General features: G+C 33.1%; 1 protein-coding gene across 14 annotated transcripts in view; it reads right to left on the bottom strand.

The window, feature by feature from the left end:
- The window catches only part of LOC130450265 (brain tumor protein), a 421,334-nt gene that overhangs the window by 52,301 nt on the left and 352,307 nt on the right, over positions 1–16,726 (bottom strand). The window lies entirely within an intron of this gene.

Consider the following 16,726-nt stretch of genomic DNA (forward strand, 5'->3'; position numbering starts at 1 on the left):
TAGAGAAAAATCAACTAAATTTTAATTGATACACGAGGTCGGGGCGTCAATTTTTAACTGTTTCTTCAATGAATTCGAGAAAAATTTCAAGAATAACATACAAAGAGATCTAAGAATTAAAATTTGTCAAAATTCATCGAATTTTAAATAATTCGAAATTATTGTTTGTCGCTTCTCAAAGAAGAAAACAACCACCTTCCTGGCTACAAATATTGAAATACATATCCTCCACATAACGTGATGTCCATTGACCTTTTTGTCTATGTCGTGTGACTAACTAAGAAGAACATATTTTTTGCCAAAAATCCATTTTATTCGTCGATGTTATCTACTTCGAGAGCAATACAATCATTTCAACGCTTCTCTAACTCCTCGATGTCGTGCTGAATTTCTTACCGGCGAGCATTTTTTTATATCAACGAATATTCAGTAGTTACTGGGAGTCACATCTGGACTATACGGTGGATAAGGAAGCAAGTAAGTCGTTCAATTTAACCACCGTTACCATCGACTTGTGAATCGATGCATTGTCTTGGTGAAACAGTGGGTTTTTCTTCTACATACGAGGCCTTTTTTCCTTGATTTTTGCATTCAAACGGTTCAACAACTCTATGCAGTATTCGCTATTCATTGTCTCTGTCGATTGTCGACAATATTCCAGGCGCATATTAAAGCGATAATCTTCCAAGTTGACTTTGGTGCATTTGGACGCTTCGGACGTAGTTCACCGTTTCGCTCAGTCCACTCAGAGGATGATCGTTTTGATTCCGGAGTGAAGTGATGGATCCTTGTTTCATCGATATTGACGTAAAAAACGTATAAACATTGCCAAACATTCCTCCGAATCATAACACGTTTTGTTTTTGATCGACTGTGAGTAAACGCGGCACCTTCTTCTAGCTATCTCACGCAATTTCAATTTATGATTAGATGTAACCAATTTGTGAACTTTTTTGATCTTTTCTGGAGTAACCACCGTTCACCATTATCGGTATCTGTACGTTAACGTTTAAATTCAACAAACCAATAACCAATGGTTCTTTTCGATGGAGATTTTGAAGCCATTGTTGAGCTAGTACATTATATTTTTCTTCATCAAAATGCAATGATAAATCAACACGAAATTATTTGTTGTTTTTTTTCTGACTAATCAAAATGTCATAAAATGTTTGTCTTTTGAAAGTTGGTAGTTGATAAACGCCACGTGGATTTAACGATGGCAGCCCCATCTGGGTGCCAGTCAAACGACTTATTGAGTGATGTTATATAAGAGATGACAAGTAGTTTGTGTATATAATTCGATGTATAAAAATATATCGATATTTTAAAATACGATTCGCGTGTTTAGCTTGTTTACAGTACTCTATTTTTAATTTTACGATTTTCACAACGGATTTTTAATGAACATAAACGTGAGGATCGTTTGAGACTGCTATTAAAGCCTTAAGTTGAATCAAATACTGTCTATATGGATGGTTATAGTGCTTTATATATAGTACCCAGGTATTCTATGGTATCCAGCATTTTTCATTTTTAATGCTTGGGTCTTTTCATTGGTTCACATATTGTTTTTTCTTGCTCATCTTGCTTTATTTGATAAATATTTCCTATCAGCATGCCACAGTTCTATTTCCATTATTATTCTTGGTTTTCTAATGAAGAATTTGATATATTTCTGTTTTTTATTGTTGACAGCCTTATGTAAATACGTGTTCAACCATAAATGTGGAGGTATGAAAATTAATGAACATTAGCAAAAGGAAAATATTGGAAATTGAAGATAAGTCAGAATCAATCGTTGGAGTATGTAGTGTGGCCGAAAGTCCATTTCCCGAGTTGTTGAGTATTGGATTAAAAATTTCTTTGAGCAAAGTTGATAACCTTCTTATCAACATTAAAAAGTAGCAGACTATCGGCACCTTTGCCATTATAAGAATAAGATTTACTTTCAACATCTCGTTTAATAACGAACTATTTGGAAAAAATAGTCAAAAGGCAAACCGCGAGATGTACAAAATTTGTTAAGAAAGGGGATTAAAAGAATGACCTTAGCCCCTACTATCCCCATAAGGCTTAAACGAACATTAAACCCGCTGTAGTATTAATTCTTGCCAAATCAACTTCATCAGTCGGTCGTACTGAATCAGTTAATTCCGATTCATTGCAATGACGGTTTCGAATTAAGAGACTGTACTGCGCAAAATACTGTGGGTAGTTGGCCATTGCCTTCCAACAAGTGGCGTGCCATTGTCCGACACTCTAGATTAAAAGTCGTAGATCGTCTTGGATAGCGATAGATTTTGCCCGCCAACACGGACTAAAGCTAATTTTCCCCGTATAAGTGATTTTCCATGTGGAATATTTAATACCTAATAAACATATAAAACCGGTTTAAAAATTAATTGTTAAATATTACTGTTATGCGACTATGTGAATGATTAATGCTAAAATTAATTGCTATGCACCGATTCAATAACGTCAGCTTGGAAATTCAATACCTATGCGGAATTTTACACCTTCTACCTGTTACATTGTTTGCGATTGTTATAGTTCGTAATTTGGACGTCAATGCGTATAATCCGTAACATTGTCGTTGCTGTTATTATGTTATAATAGTTATTGAATCAAATACGCACACTATTACGATTAGAGCTGATAATGCATCAAAATACGATCCGAATAACTCAATTTAATTACGTCAAGTTTGCGAATATGGCTAGAACATTATGGTAAGAAGCTCCTTTCATTGCTATTCTCAGTTATCGATGGAGCATTTAAAGTTCATCAAAAATTTGTTAAATTTTAGGATACGTTACAATGATAACAGTACAAAAATACACCTTCAACATAAAGGCCATGAAGTAATTAACAGTTAAAAAAACCAACATTCAGTAACTGCCCCTGGAATATCTGGAAGTGACACAAATACTTTTCAATGCTAAGCGTTTCTGCGCGTATATGCGGAAATATCTGGTGGAAATTAACTTGGGAAGACAAAATCAGAAATGCGAATAATGCAGTACGATAATCAAGCACTCACTTTCAATGACTAAAACCGACATTGGAGTACTGAAAATTTGATCAAATAAGCAAAAATTAGTCTTTTTAATTTGGGTTCCTATTAAAAGAGATGAAAAGTTCAATACAATTGCTTTAAAAAGAGCTCTAACGTCTTTTATTGCTCCTATTACAAGATGGTTCCGAAGAAAGACGAAACCAAGAAACAAGCACTCTGGAGGTTTCTTACTCTCTTACTCTAAAATATTTTTACAGAAATATGATACCGCTAGATCTAAAAACTATTTGGATTTTAGTAAAACTAAGTTTCACCAAGCTAGAGTTTTCAAAGGTTCTCAGGAAGTACTTGATGAGATGTGGCGGTTGCTGAACCAGAAGGTCGTTGGATAAGTTACTTGTAAAGCCATGATCAATCAAAAACGTGTAATTTCAGTCAATTAAATAACACAATAACAAAACTCTGGAACTAAATATTCGATTAAGTGATGTCAAGGTACTTCATAATTTGTATATATAACTGAATCGGCAGATTAGATACAGAGACGGTTGTTACGTGTCATCGACATGTTGACAGTGGGCAGTAGTCATGATAGATACTAATAGTCGTTTAATTAATTTGTAAAGAGAAATATACCAGTGATTTTTCAAGTTATAGTTTCAATTTTTCAATCTTTACGAATGTAAAGTGGCGCGGATCCGACTTCTTTGAAGCCAGCACAGATTCTGGAGCTCATTGGAATTTTGGAACTGGAACAATAGATGTTTCAAAAAGCTGATATGAGGCACAATAAACAATAAAGTTGCAAAATAATGTACGAGTTATATGCGTGTTGAAATTCCTTCTACTTAAAATGTATACCATCTTGTAATTATCACCTCAAAGTATTTCCACTAATTATCTCAAAACTTCTGATGGGTACCATTAGGATCTGATTATCATATTGTTAAGTAATACAAAGTAGAGTTATTATTGTAAAAGCTGAGATTTATTAGCTTAGAAAAGTTGTCCACTGACCACTCCTAATGGGAACCAACATCATAGTTAAGTGATTCCAAGTGTTCCTTGACACTTGAAGCTCCATTAACGTATCAAATCACTTTTATTGTATATTGGTGCGACCATAAATATCGATTTCTATAATTAATTATAGCTTTTGTACAAAATAATATTTACTATTTAAGACAGCTTGTACACTCTTTTTTATTACTTTTTTTTATTTTTATAATACAACAGTCTAAATATTATTTTGGAAAATTGTATTTGTACCTGTTGCTGACTGGCTTGTCAATACTTGCTTACCAATTTTTACATTATAAAATATATATTAGAAATTATAAAAAAACCTTGACTTAGACCTTGTAAATTTTGAGTAACTAGTATAAGATTAACATCAACCAGACAACCCGACTTTTTTATCTGTCTCAAAGTAGAAATTCAAGTTTCCTGTTATCTTTTTATTTTAAGTGTATGTAAATAATTCGGGATCACGAACTTTTAAGAACTATTAAGTAGATACATAGCATGCGCCTGGATTTTTGTTATGTGTTTTTGTCTTTTATAAACGTTATGAATGTACAAAAGAAATAAAAGATACTCGAAAACAGTTTTGAAAAGACGATTACTTTTTTTCGAGCATGATGCCGCTTTCAATATCGCTTTGTTTCGGACGTTATTACCATAATACGCACAATGCAACCGACGATATTCATAGCTTCCCGGAAATAAATTATTCATCCAACGAAAACTTGTATACGAGGATTCCTGATATGATACAACTTTAATTCATAGAACATTTGTGATAAGATATTTAGAAGGCCCTGATATAGGATTTATTTAATCTGCAGGGCTTGGGTCTGGATGCTTTCAAATACGGTTGTTTCGCATGTGTGAGCTACCATGAGTTCGATAAATATGTGTATGTAATTATTAACTTAAGGAGTGAAACATTAATATTAAGTGAAGAGACTTGGCTGCATTATTTCCTAACGTCAAACATTTGGTTCACCAGGTGACTACAGAACACCTACAACACCGAAAAGCATGTATGGAAATGGTACACAATAACTCAAAGTATAATAAATTTTTTTTTTAAATTTTAACGGATCTCTGCAAAAGGGGGAATTAAAGTCAGCCATATAACAATGTAGAAAGTAGATACCTACTTGAGACCTAGAAATAATAAAAAAATTATCCATTTGAACCCTCACAAAACCATTTTTTGTAATATTATCTGCAAATAAAATGTCTAACAATGTAGAATAGGCTAACATTAGTTTATGACAGCAGATATTATTCATTGCAAAGACCTTTACATAAAAAAATACGAATGTGTAATATGAGCTTCAAGGTAGTGAAGACACATACACCCGAAAGTAGAGATCACACGGCCGCAAATCGGGCGGCTAATGCAGCAATCGGGTACAATTATTTTCCTTCAATCATGTACTTTATTATGACGCTACAGCAATTTTGCTGAAATAAGTTCTCTGGTGCGTATTCTACCAACAGTGGGGAAAGCTATAGTTGTAGAGTAATAAGATAAAAATTACCAGTTATAATTCCTTCAAAACAAAGACTTATAAACTTTAAATCGGGATATGACAAGGAAAACATTTAGGTGAGTTTCGTTTTACCGGTATCATCACGTCAAAGTTTATTTGGTCGAAAAACCAAACTTTTCTGAATCTAATTATTTAAAAAATTAATTTCCTGATTTGGACATGGTGAAAAATTACCTGTTTATTGATCGAATTATCACAAATTGGTTGAATTTCCCGAAATTTAATTTTTCCATAGTTGATTTTGCCAAAAAACAGTCTCGTTGCAATTGCATCGTCACATGAGACTTTTGTAGCCTCAGATCAATGATTGTTCACAAGTCAAAGTTGGATTTGATCTCTTTTTCAAGTTAAATTTAATTTAACAAGGACGTTCCTGTTTTTAATTAGGTTAAAAGTTGGTGTTTTGGAGTTTAATTTGATCAGATATTTGCTTTTTTAAATAAAATTTTGTAATAAATAGCCCGGCACCGTGTGAATTGAGGTCTTTGGGCTATGCTACAACCACACGCGCTTAAGGTCCTTTTCAATAATTTTTTGCCCACGGGCGGGCTGCCGGTATCTCCAAACTAATGATACCAGCCACATATTTTATTGTAATAATCAGGGCCGAACTTAATATATAGTGTTGAACGGCCTTAGCTATTTTTTTGTAGTTGCATCATACTAATATTATGAGGCATTAAAACCCCCTTGCTACTCACTTTTAAACAATTATATCTAATAAGATCTAAATATACCTGGGTGATAGATAAGAATGAAAAGTATTGTATTCCAGACACTATTTTTCAAATCGACTAGCGGTAGAAAATTTTACTATTAAATACCTTTATTATATAAAGTAATTTTTATTCAACATTTTCGACTTAGATTCTTTGATAAGGCAATTCGCATACAGCTTGGATTTAGCACAACAGATTTCCAGCTGTTTCCAAAATTCAAAAAAATTCGGAAAATTATGGCGAAGAAACTCGCACCAACTTGTTCAAGGATAGGTTTTTTAATGATAGGATATAAAAGCTGACAACGACAAATTTTGATGGTGATTATGTAGAAAATGGAAAATTTTAGATTTATTTATTATAAAATGTTCTAAGTTTACGTTTCGTTGTTTTAGAAGCACTGCGTATTTGAGAATGTATAGAAAGAAATACTACTTTTACTTAGATAAGAATCGATTGAATAATGTGGAATTAATTTATACTGAATAATTGAAAGCTCTTCGATTCTATTAAAGACAAATAATTATTGCTAATATTTTATTCAAATCATGTCCTTCACTATAGTCTAGCAGTTCATATTAGTTGACGTATTAATGTCAATTCAATGCCACTTGATTAATTCTGAAAAAAAAATGTTTATTAATTCCTCAGTTTAGCTAAGTAAACATTAATTCAAGCTGATAAAATGGTTGAAAGATGAACGAACTCTGATGGTAAATGTCGTGACATATTTTGAGGATATTCGCTACGCAAAATAAACTGTGTATATATATATATATATATATATATATATATATATATATATATATATATATATATATATATATATATATATATATATATTGTGTATCAGTATATTTCTTACTATAAGAGAAATGATATGTGAATTAATAATAATGGGACCATTTAAATATGATGGACAGATTAAAGGCTTTAATATGAATTTATAATGCCGCGGTTCTATTATAGGATATCTATTCAGAGTAGATCCTAAATTAGGGTCACCTCAATTTGCATACAATTCGGTCCTGTGGTAATAGCGTTACTACAAGTAATGTATTGAAGTCGTAAGTTTAATAGTATATACCAAGAAGTTAATGCCAAACTTTGGGAAACAGGTAGAAGGGGACACAATAATTTCGTTGGTTTCAATTGAAAAAAATAACTTTCCTAACTTCCATTTGGAAAAATTGGCTTATCCGAGTTAAAATTATTCAAATATTTGCTGTTTCAAGAATTACTTACATACAAATTGGCTTGTATGTGTTGGATTTGGTTAATAATTAGACTTTCAAGTTGAGTTTAGTCAGAAATTGGCATGGAACTTGGACAAAATTGAATTTGGTTCGAATTAAATTTATTCATATATTTGCTGTTTATAGTATAGACTTTTGTGTGTTCAATTTAGTTAAAATTCAGTCTTTCAAGTTGAATTTAGAAAAAAAGTGAACAATTGCATTTTTAAAGTTCAAGTGGATACAAGTGAAGTTTAATCAAATATTTGCTGTTTTTCAAGAATTGATTACACACAAATTGGCTTGTATGTGTTTAGTTTGGCCAATAATTAGCCGTTTAAGTGGAGTTTTATCAAAAATTGGCTTTAAAGTTGGACTGAAATTGGTTTTTTAAAGTTGAATTTCAATCAAGTAGTACTTTTTTCAAATATTTACTGTTTTAGGAATTGTTTATACAGAAATTTCACTTGTATGTGATTAATTTGGTCAATAATCATAAATCATAATCATAAATTTAGTCCAAAATTGGCTTTTAAGTTGAACAAAATTTGAGTTTTAAAGTTAAATTGAATATTTTTCAATTGGATCCAAAACTAACTTAACCGTATTTAATTTGCTCGAAAATGGATTTCTGAGTTAGATTTGTTTGGAAGATGGCGTTTTGAAACTCAATTTGGCCAAAAATTAGCTTCCTCAAGATTAATTTGACTAAAAATTTGCTTTTCTAAAGATGGTTGATACAACATTCTGATTTTCACGTAAAATCTTGTCACAAATTGAATTTTCTATATTTTTGTCAAAATGTTGCTTTATATAGCATAATTTTTTCAAAATTCATCCTTTCAAGTTTCAACTTTTCATACGTTCATACATAAGTCAAAAATTTATTGTTGAATGTTGAATTTGTTGTTGACTTTCTGAGTTAAGAATTTAGATTTGATTCAAAACTATTCTGAGTTTAATTTGGTCAAATATTTCCTTTTCTAGATAAATTTTAATAAAAAATTTGCTTTTTTAAAAATAATTTGACAAAGTTTACTTTCCTAAGGTCACAGATTTTGCTACTGAAAACTACTTTATCAAATATTTGCTAGAATCTCGATTTATTCAAAAATTCGCTTTTTCAAAAATACTTAGACACAAATTGGCTTTTCTGCATTCAATTATGATAAAAATCGACGTTTTAAAGTTAAATTTGGTTAATAACTGGCTTTCCAAAGTAAAATTTGGCTCAAAACTGACTTTTGTTAATTGGCCAAAAGTTGAATTTGTCCTTCAAGCGGTTTTCGAGTTTAATTTTATCCAAAATTGGATATTTTATGTTCAGCTATATGGAAAATTGGCTTTTCAAAGTTAAATTTGGTCCATAACTAACCTTCCAAGTTAAATTATGGTCAAAAATTGAATTGTGATTAGAATGTGGAGAAATTTTATACAAACTGGCTTTTCTGTATTGGGATTTTAAATAAAAATTTGGTTAGAAATTTGCTTTTCGAGGTTAAATTTTATCCAAAATTGGCTTTTTCGTGTTTAATTAGGTAAAAAATTGCATTTCAAGTGCAATTTGAGTGAAAATTTTTTTTATAAGTTGAATTTAATCTGAAACTGGCTTTTCTCATTTGAATTTTGTGGAAATTTTGCTTTACTGAATTGAATTTGATCAAATATTGACATAAAAAGTGAAAACTTTCAATTTTATAGTTCAAACATTATATTCCTTTTGACTTGTGTTACTTCCCCTGAAATCTTGATATTTAGATCTTGGACAGACATTGTATGTAACAATGAATCATCAATATTCATTCTCTATTTAACCCTAGTAGAAAGAATATATTATGGATGTTGAATTTGCAATCCATCAGAATTGCTTGTTCTATTTTTTCATATAACTGCGACAATCGAAAATGTTAAATGTAGCATCCTTTGTTTCGAAGCGTTCTTTGAAAATTCTGATCTACATACATACATATGCAAATCAGACATTTAATTTTAAATTCTTTGTACGATCGTCTGTGATGTTTTTAAAAAGATATCGAATGCAGTCACTCTGTAATACATATAGAGATACTCAACGACCGGGCAGGTATTTTTTCTTCTTTTCATTTTTCGATTTCGGTACAACAGAACAGACGGTCTGAAAGAAGTGGAATCTCAACATAAAAGAGCAAACAGGCAAAGAACGAGAGATCGATGTCTTGAGTGGTATTCGTAGAATTTTCAAAGAATAAAGAAACAGTCCATTCATTATCCACGTTGTAAATTTTTAATGGCAACAGGTAGAAAATGGTGCAGTGGAGGGACGTACATATAACTTTTCAGCTCGCCACGATCAACATTTTGTATTATAATGCAGCGAATAGAAAAATGTAAAAATGTGAAAATTTAATTCAAGAATCAATTATAAAAATAAATATCTTAAAGTTGGCCAATCCATTCCAGATAAATTGGTAGATCCCGCTGGTACTGAAATTTAAAAATATTCTCGATGGAAGAGGGCGGGGAGGCCATAACAAAGATCCCTAGAATTCTAAAAATTCGTTTTTCGTTAATATCTCAGAAAATATAACATTCAGAGAACTTTCACTTCGTTACATACAAAAGTTGTACCTATGATGAGGGATATAAAAACATATAGTTTTGATACTCAGAAAATTGACAGTTTCTTAAGAAATTTGAGACTAAAGTGAGCGAAATGACACTTAGAGAGATATTCGTTTGGTATATTTTGGGGAGGGTGAGGAAATTCTTTATAGAGAGGAAGGTTCAATGGAACTAGGCCCTGATATAGAAGTTGTTCCTCTGCACGACTGAAATTATGGTGATAGGTTTGTTATTGCGGTGCTTCAGGACGACAAAAGAAACAAAGGACGACTAAACGGGGTTAGAAGAAGAAAAAAAAGCTCCAGTCTAAAAAAGCGATTCTTTCTAGTTTGGGGTTATATTTTTTAATTTTTTGTATTTCGAATTACTTTTTTAGAAGTAAAGGGGGCAATTGGGAGTTGTAGGTTGCCTGTAACCTGGTTAACCCGATAGGGAACAGTACATGCGCAACTGTAACCCTGCCCACGTTTTGCTGTTACTCTTCCTAAGTAAATATCACTCACAATAGTTGGCGGACAGTCACAAAATGTCCCACGAAATAAAATCTTCAAAATTTCACCACAACTCCAGCCCGTAAAAGGAAAATTATTTCTAAATTTAAAGATCATATGAGTTTAACACTAGTAGCGCTATCTACCGCCATCCTACCAACTTTTCAGCTCATTTAATACGAGAGTTTTTAGTTTAAATGATACATATAATATTCTAACCGCCCAATTGCTCTTTCTATTCACATCCATATCAATAAAACGGGATTCAGTTCTCAGGAATAGTCGAAGCACCCGTATACCTCGTAAAGTTGCCATTTCTTTCACAATATATACGATGATGGTCCCAGGCATACCTGGTTCAACAAAGAAATCCAAAAATTCTGGAAAAAAGTATATTTATTTTTCAAATATAATAAGCATCGTTAAGCTCCTTAGAATAGCCATTAACAGCCGACATCACCTTTACACTATTGGAAAATCTTTAAACACCAAGTCATTTTTTCAAGTCTAGTAGTACTAATTGATTAATTTTGGCCATTACAATAACGGATGTGTGAGGTGGTGCATTGTCTCGATGAAACAACACTTTCTTCTTAGCCATATGCACCGGTTTTGCTTGATTTCTTCGATCAAACGTTGTCTTTTTTCAAGATAGTCAATGGAAATTGTTCATTCCAAAAAACCCACGCCATTGCAGATTGAGACATCTTCTTGACGCTTCCATTGTGGGCAAACCCATCTTGCGCACAGCTTTCTGATTTCCTAATTTTCGGTTAATATGAGATGTACCGTACTTTTTGAAATGTCTACTATGTCTGCTAGCTCGCGCACTATCAATCGGCTATCATCCTGTACTGCTTTGTGGATTTTCTTCAACATGTTAGGAATCGTCACCTCTTTTGGTTGACCACTGCGATGCTGATCTTCGCAGGTCGTACGGCCTAGTTTGAACTCGGCTACCCAATAATTCACTGTTGATAAAGAAGGAGCAGTCTCACACAGTATTGAATGTAGTTCAGCTTTTACATTGGTTGGGCACATAACGACGACCAAATACTAAACAACTTGGTTCATTGAAACATATGCTGTATAGATTGTGTACTTTCTAATACAGTGGTATTTTTCAAGCAGCTACCGGCATCCCTAGGCCAGGCCAGCTACTTCTGGGGCTATCCTCAAACTTAATCTCAATCTTTGAGCATGTTTTCAATTAAATCATGTTCGTTAGTACAACATAAAAAATTAAAAGAATATTTTTTATAGCATATTTTCACGTACAAAAGAGTAATACAACTTAATTTCCAATGGAAAACTTACGTTTACGTTTTCAAAATATTACAGAATAATTTAAATATTTCCTAAAATTTTCATATGTGTTTACATGAGCTATAAAGAACAATATAAAAATGTTTGGATAGGCCGAAAACCTGTTTATCAATTACAGTTAAACCTTGACAGGCGAGAAAACTCTATAAGTGAGAGTAATAGCCAGGACAGAAATCTCTGTAAGAGAGAGTCGTTTTTTCCTCATAGACCTCCGTTAGTGAGACTGCTACTTATCTACCTCTATAAGAGACAGTTGAGCTTTATTTACAAATTTAACATGTGTTATTTTATGATTCATTCTCAACTTTCGTGGAACTTCCTACCATTGTTTTTGTATTCTCGTCAATATTGTACCTATTCTATTTCGTGGAACTAAATAATGTTTTTATTTTATCGCATTCTTTTCAAATGGACACGTGTGCCTGTGTACCGTCCTGTTTGTCGGACTTACTCAGTTTATAGTTATCAATTCCGAAGGAAAGTTCTATTCTGCATCATGTCAAAACGGAAAATTAAAGTTTAGTAAAGGTTTAGTAAAGGAGTTTAATCTACCAGAATCCACCTAAAGCAAACTCTCGATAAGAATATTCCCATAGATGGACCTTTGTTGAAAGAAAAATCAAAAGAGTTTGCTACAAAACTGGGAATCCAGAACTTTTCTGCTAGCAACGGCTGGTTAGAGGGTTTTAAAAGGCGTCATGACATAGCTTTCAAAAAAGCAGCTGGAGAAAGTAAATCTGTGGGCCAAGGTGTGTGCAACCACTGCACTGAAGATCTGCCAAATCTTTTAGAAGGGTATGAACCAGACGATATTTACAACGCGGATGAAACTGCTTTGTTTTTTAAGTGCCTTCCGGATAAAACATTTACGTTTAAAGGCGAAAAATGCCATGGACGAAAACAAAGCAAGGAACGCCTTACACTTCTCCAGTGTGTAAACATGAGTGGTATGGACAAACTCCCACTTCTCATCATCGGGAAATCAAAGCGACCTAGATGTTTTAAAGGTGTCAAGACTCTACCCGTTGATTATGCCAATAGTACAAAGGCTTGGATGACCAAGATATTATTGAAAGATTGGTTGAAAAATGTTGACAAACACATGAAGATAGACCAAAAAAAAATCTGCTATTCATTGACAACTGTGCTATCCATACGGACTTACCAGAACTTGCAAACGTAAAAGTAACGTTTTTACCTGCTAACACCACTAGTAAACTTCAACCATTAGATCAAGGCATCATTTACACTTTTAAACGCTTTTATCGTAGAGATGTCGTTAAACATATTCTTACGAGTCTGGAAGAAAACAGTAGCCCTGACATTAACGTACTTCTAGTTATGAAATTTGCTAGAAAAGCATGGTACTTAGTCAGTAACGTTACTGTCAAAAACTACAGATGAGCAAGACCGCCAGAGGAAAATAATGTTGGACCTAGCAAACTAGGAATGGACTAAGCTTGTGTCTCACGAATCCAATATGTTAATGCCGAGCTTCGAAGATTTCGTTCAACTTGACGACGACGTAACTACCACTGGAGAGCAAACCGGCGACGATATCGTTCCAATGAAGCTAGGTTTAAATATGTTAAATATTCGACAAAATTTATGAGTTAGAGAAAAACATTCAAAATACAAAAAGAGAAACCCAAACGAAATTGACGGTTTTTTTTTGAGTGCAATTAAGTAAAATAAAATTACATAGTACATGAATTTTTGTTTTGTTTTCGTAAGCATTTAAAAATATATATGTACATAATATATGTTGTGCATATAATGCACATAATTTTATCATATTACATATTACTTGTTATTGCTGCGTACCCCTATAAGAGACAAACGCTACCCATGTACCTGCATTAGCGAAAAACTCGGGTTAGTGAGAAACCTCTATAAGCGAGAATGAGATTGTGCTCCCTTGAACTCTCGCTTATCCTGGTTTGACTGTATTATATAGCCATATCATCAAGTACCTATTACCTAAAAACTAGAAATTTCGTTTTATTTTAATTCTAAGAATCTCGTCATGGCAAATTTCACGAAAATACTATTCTAGGTTTTTTCCATATAGCAAGAAGGTCCCAAGGTGTGTATTCTTAACAGTTTATTTTTATTCTCAAACTTACATATTAAGTACGCTTATGGAATTTGACTAATTGATTGTTCCAATACATTTTTGAATAAACTATATATACTGTTATTATAAGCAACCACTAATTTTTAATATTTGAATGCTTCCACTGCTATCAGTCGAAAGTCTTTATCACATTCATATACCGGATATTATAGATTGATCAACAGATGAAAAAATATATAAATCAGTTCAATGGCGTCCGTGAAAATATTTACATTGTGTAATACTTAAAAGTGAAAGTATATACTTGTTCTAAGATAACTCACATTTCGTTTCAATATTCCTTTTCAAGTTACATTAAAATCAATAATAAACTTTATAATTGAAAAACGGAATTTTCATAAACTTGCATCCTTGAAGGGATACGGAACAATTTCTCATTAGTAGTTTGCTTCATTGACAATTCTTGGGAGTCCCAAAGTTAGTGGAGTAAATTTTTTGTTTTATTAATTACAGCTACATCGTCCCCTAACGATGTGTCGTTATATCCCCCATTAATATTAAACGAATTTTATTAACTGTATTGGAGGACGAAGAGTTAAAAACTTTTCAGGAATTAAGGGATCCAGAAACTCTTCCAACATCTTAAAAAATATAACTGCTTTCAAGAAGTCTTCATTGAGATATTGGTACAAATATCATAGAGCCGAGTACCAGGAGTTTCTCCACCGTTGCAAATAAACACAGCACAACTAAAATGATCAATAAGTAGTCCCCGATTACACAAAAAAAACCTAAATTTTGTGATACGTCAAATGCACCCTGCTATATAAATTGTGCGTTCGAACCACCGTGCGCTCGACTCGAATTTACCACACCAAAAGATCATCTTCCTGCTATCTGACCGAATTTACTTCCGCCCAAAAAAAATCAGCAAGGAAACTGTGTTTGTTATTTCTTAATACTAGCTGGAAAATATGCAGTGTTTTAACTGATCAAGGGACAGGGCCGTATGTTCAAAATTTTTGAAAAACACTGCACTATCGTAAGTAAGAAAAAACAATTGATTTCCGTGATTAGAAAATCAATGAAAACGTGTCGCCTTTCTAATGTATATATTTGTCAAATGTTGTAGGTCGATTATCCACACACCCAGTAAGATTTTATTTAGAAATGGAATTTCGAAAGATTGAATCATTTTAATTATCTCGTCAAGGTATCACAAACAACAAAAACGATTTTATTAAATCGGGTACGACAATACTGGTTTGGAGGCTGCGCTACCTTCGCAATATATATAAAACTTGCTTCTAATTATTAAATATATCGTTTATCATTTCAGGTTTTCAAAATATACTTTCGATTTACGTTAACCTTTTGAATTGCGTAGAGAAAAAAAATGGCAACAACGGAAGCCGTTAGTAGTTGCTTCGTTATTTCAATATGGGAATTTCCACTCTATTAATTCGTTTCGTAACAATTACACCTTGTTTAAATTTATACATTCTAAACTGTAACTATAGTTTATTCATAAATCATTTGGAGCCAATGAATTGGCCATATTCTACATATAAGCGAATTTTTACTCATTTCAGTTTGAGTACCGATCAAACAAAATAAATCTTCATTTAAGCTCAAGCATTCTTGTAGTAATATACTAAATCAACGCGTGATTCGTATAGATTTTTAGTAAAATGATGAGGGAACCAGAAGTACAGAAAGTAGAAAGGCACGTCTCGCAATAAAATTCTCGTCTTGCCTTCAGTAATTTCGACATTTCGCTCCTTCAAGTCCAGGATTGTAAGAGGAGTTTCCGAAAGGAAACGTCTAAACTCTCTGAACACAAGGGACGATAGACATATATTATTGTCAACCTGGAAACACCTTCTTCATCTACTTCTTTCCAATACCACTGCGTCCAACAAAAATATTTCCTCTATAATCCCCCGAGAACTCGAACCCCTCCCACAAAGCGCGCCATATAGACAAAATCCGCCAATAGGTCGGCTAGCTTATCAGTTAGCCCAAGACCAGCAGTGTCCACGGTGTTCTCAATTGTAAGCATATTACTTTTTATTTCTATTTCAATCATTTTATATTTTTTGTTCCAGCTTTTCATTTCCTTGGTGAAATTCAAAGGAGTAGGCAAATTGAGGCGTTGGAATTAACCAAAAAAGGAGTTGCGTGGAATAGTAGATCGAGACAACGGAATCGGATCACTTCATATCAATAAATGAATAACCAACCACCCCTCTATTGATCATGGATTTAAAGTGGAAGGCAAAACGCCGACAATTTTCAAAATTTCAACGCGGTTCAAGCCGCCAACCTATTTCTTTTGTTCGAAAGCTCGGAAATATATTAGAGTTAGTACATATTGATGTTTAATTTTGCCACAATATCACTAAGAAAACGCTCATAATCAAATAGGCAAATTCCTTCACACTTTTTATACAGGGTGTCTCAAAATGATCCAACTACTTCAAGAGTGAGTGAGAAGCAAACAAGGAGCGAGGGAGAGGAGGCGCGGGGGTCGTTTATTAGCGAATTCCTGAAATTTTTAGTTGCTATCTTGTCGGGAGAGCAACGCACGTTTTGCGTGCGCGCGTATGTCGAGAACAATCGATCACTTAATCGAGTTCGACGGTTGTATCTGTACATTATCGACTGCGCCAAGCAATGCAACCATTTAGTTAGTAG

This window comes from Diorhabda sublineata, chromosome 11, assembly GCF_026230105.1.
Source record: "Diorhabda sublineata isolate icDioSubl1.1 chromosome 11, icDioSubl1.1, whole genome shotgun sequence".
Classification (NCBI taxonomy): Eukaryota; Metazoa; Arthropoda; class Insecta; order Coleoptera; family Chrysomelidae; genus Diorhabda; species Diorhabda sublineata.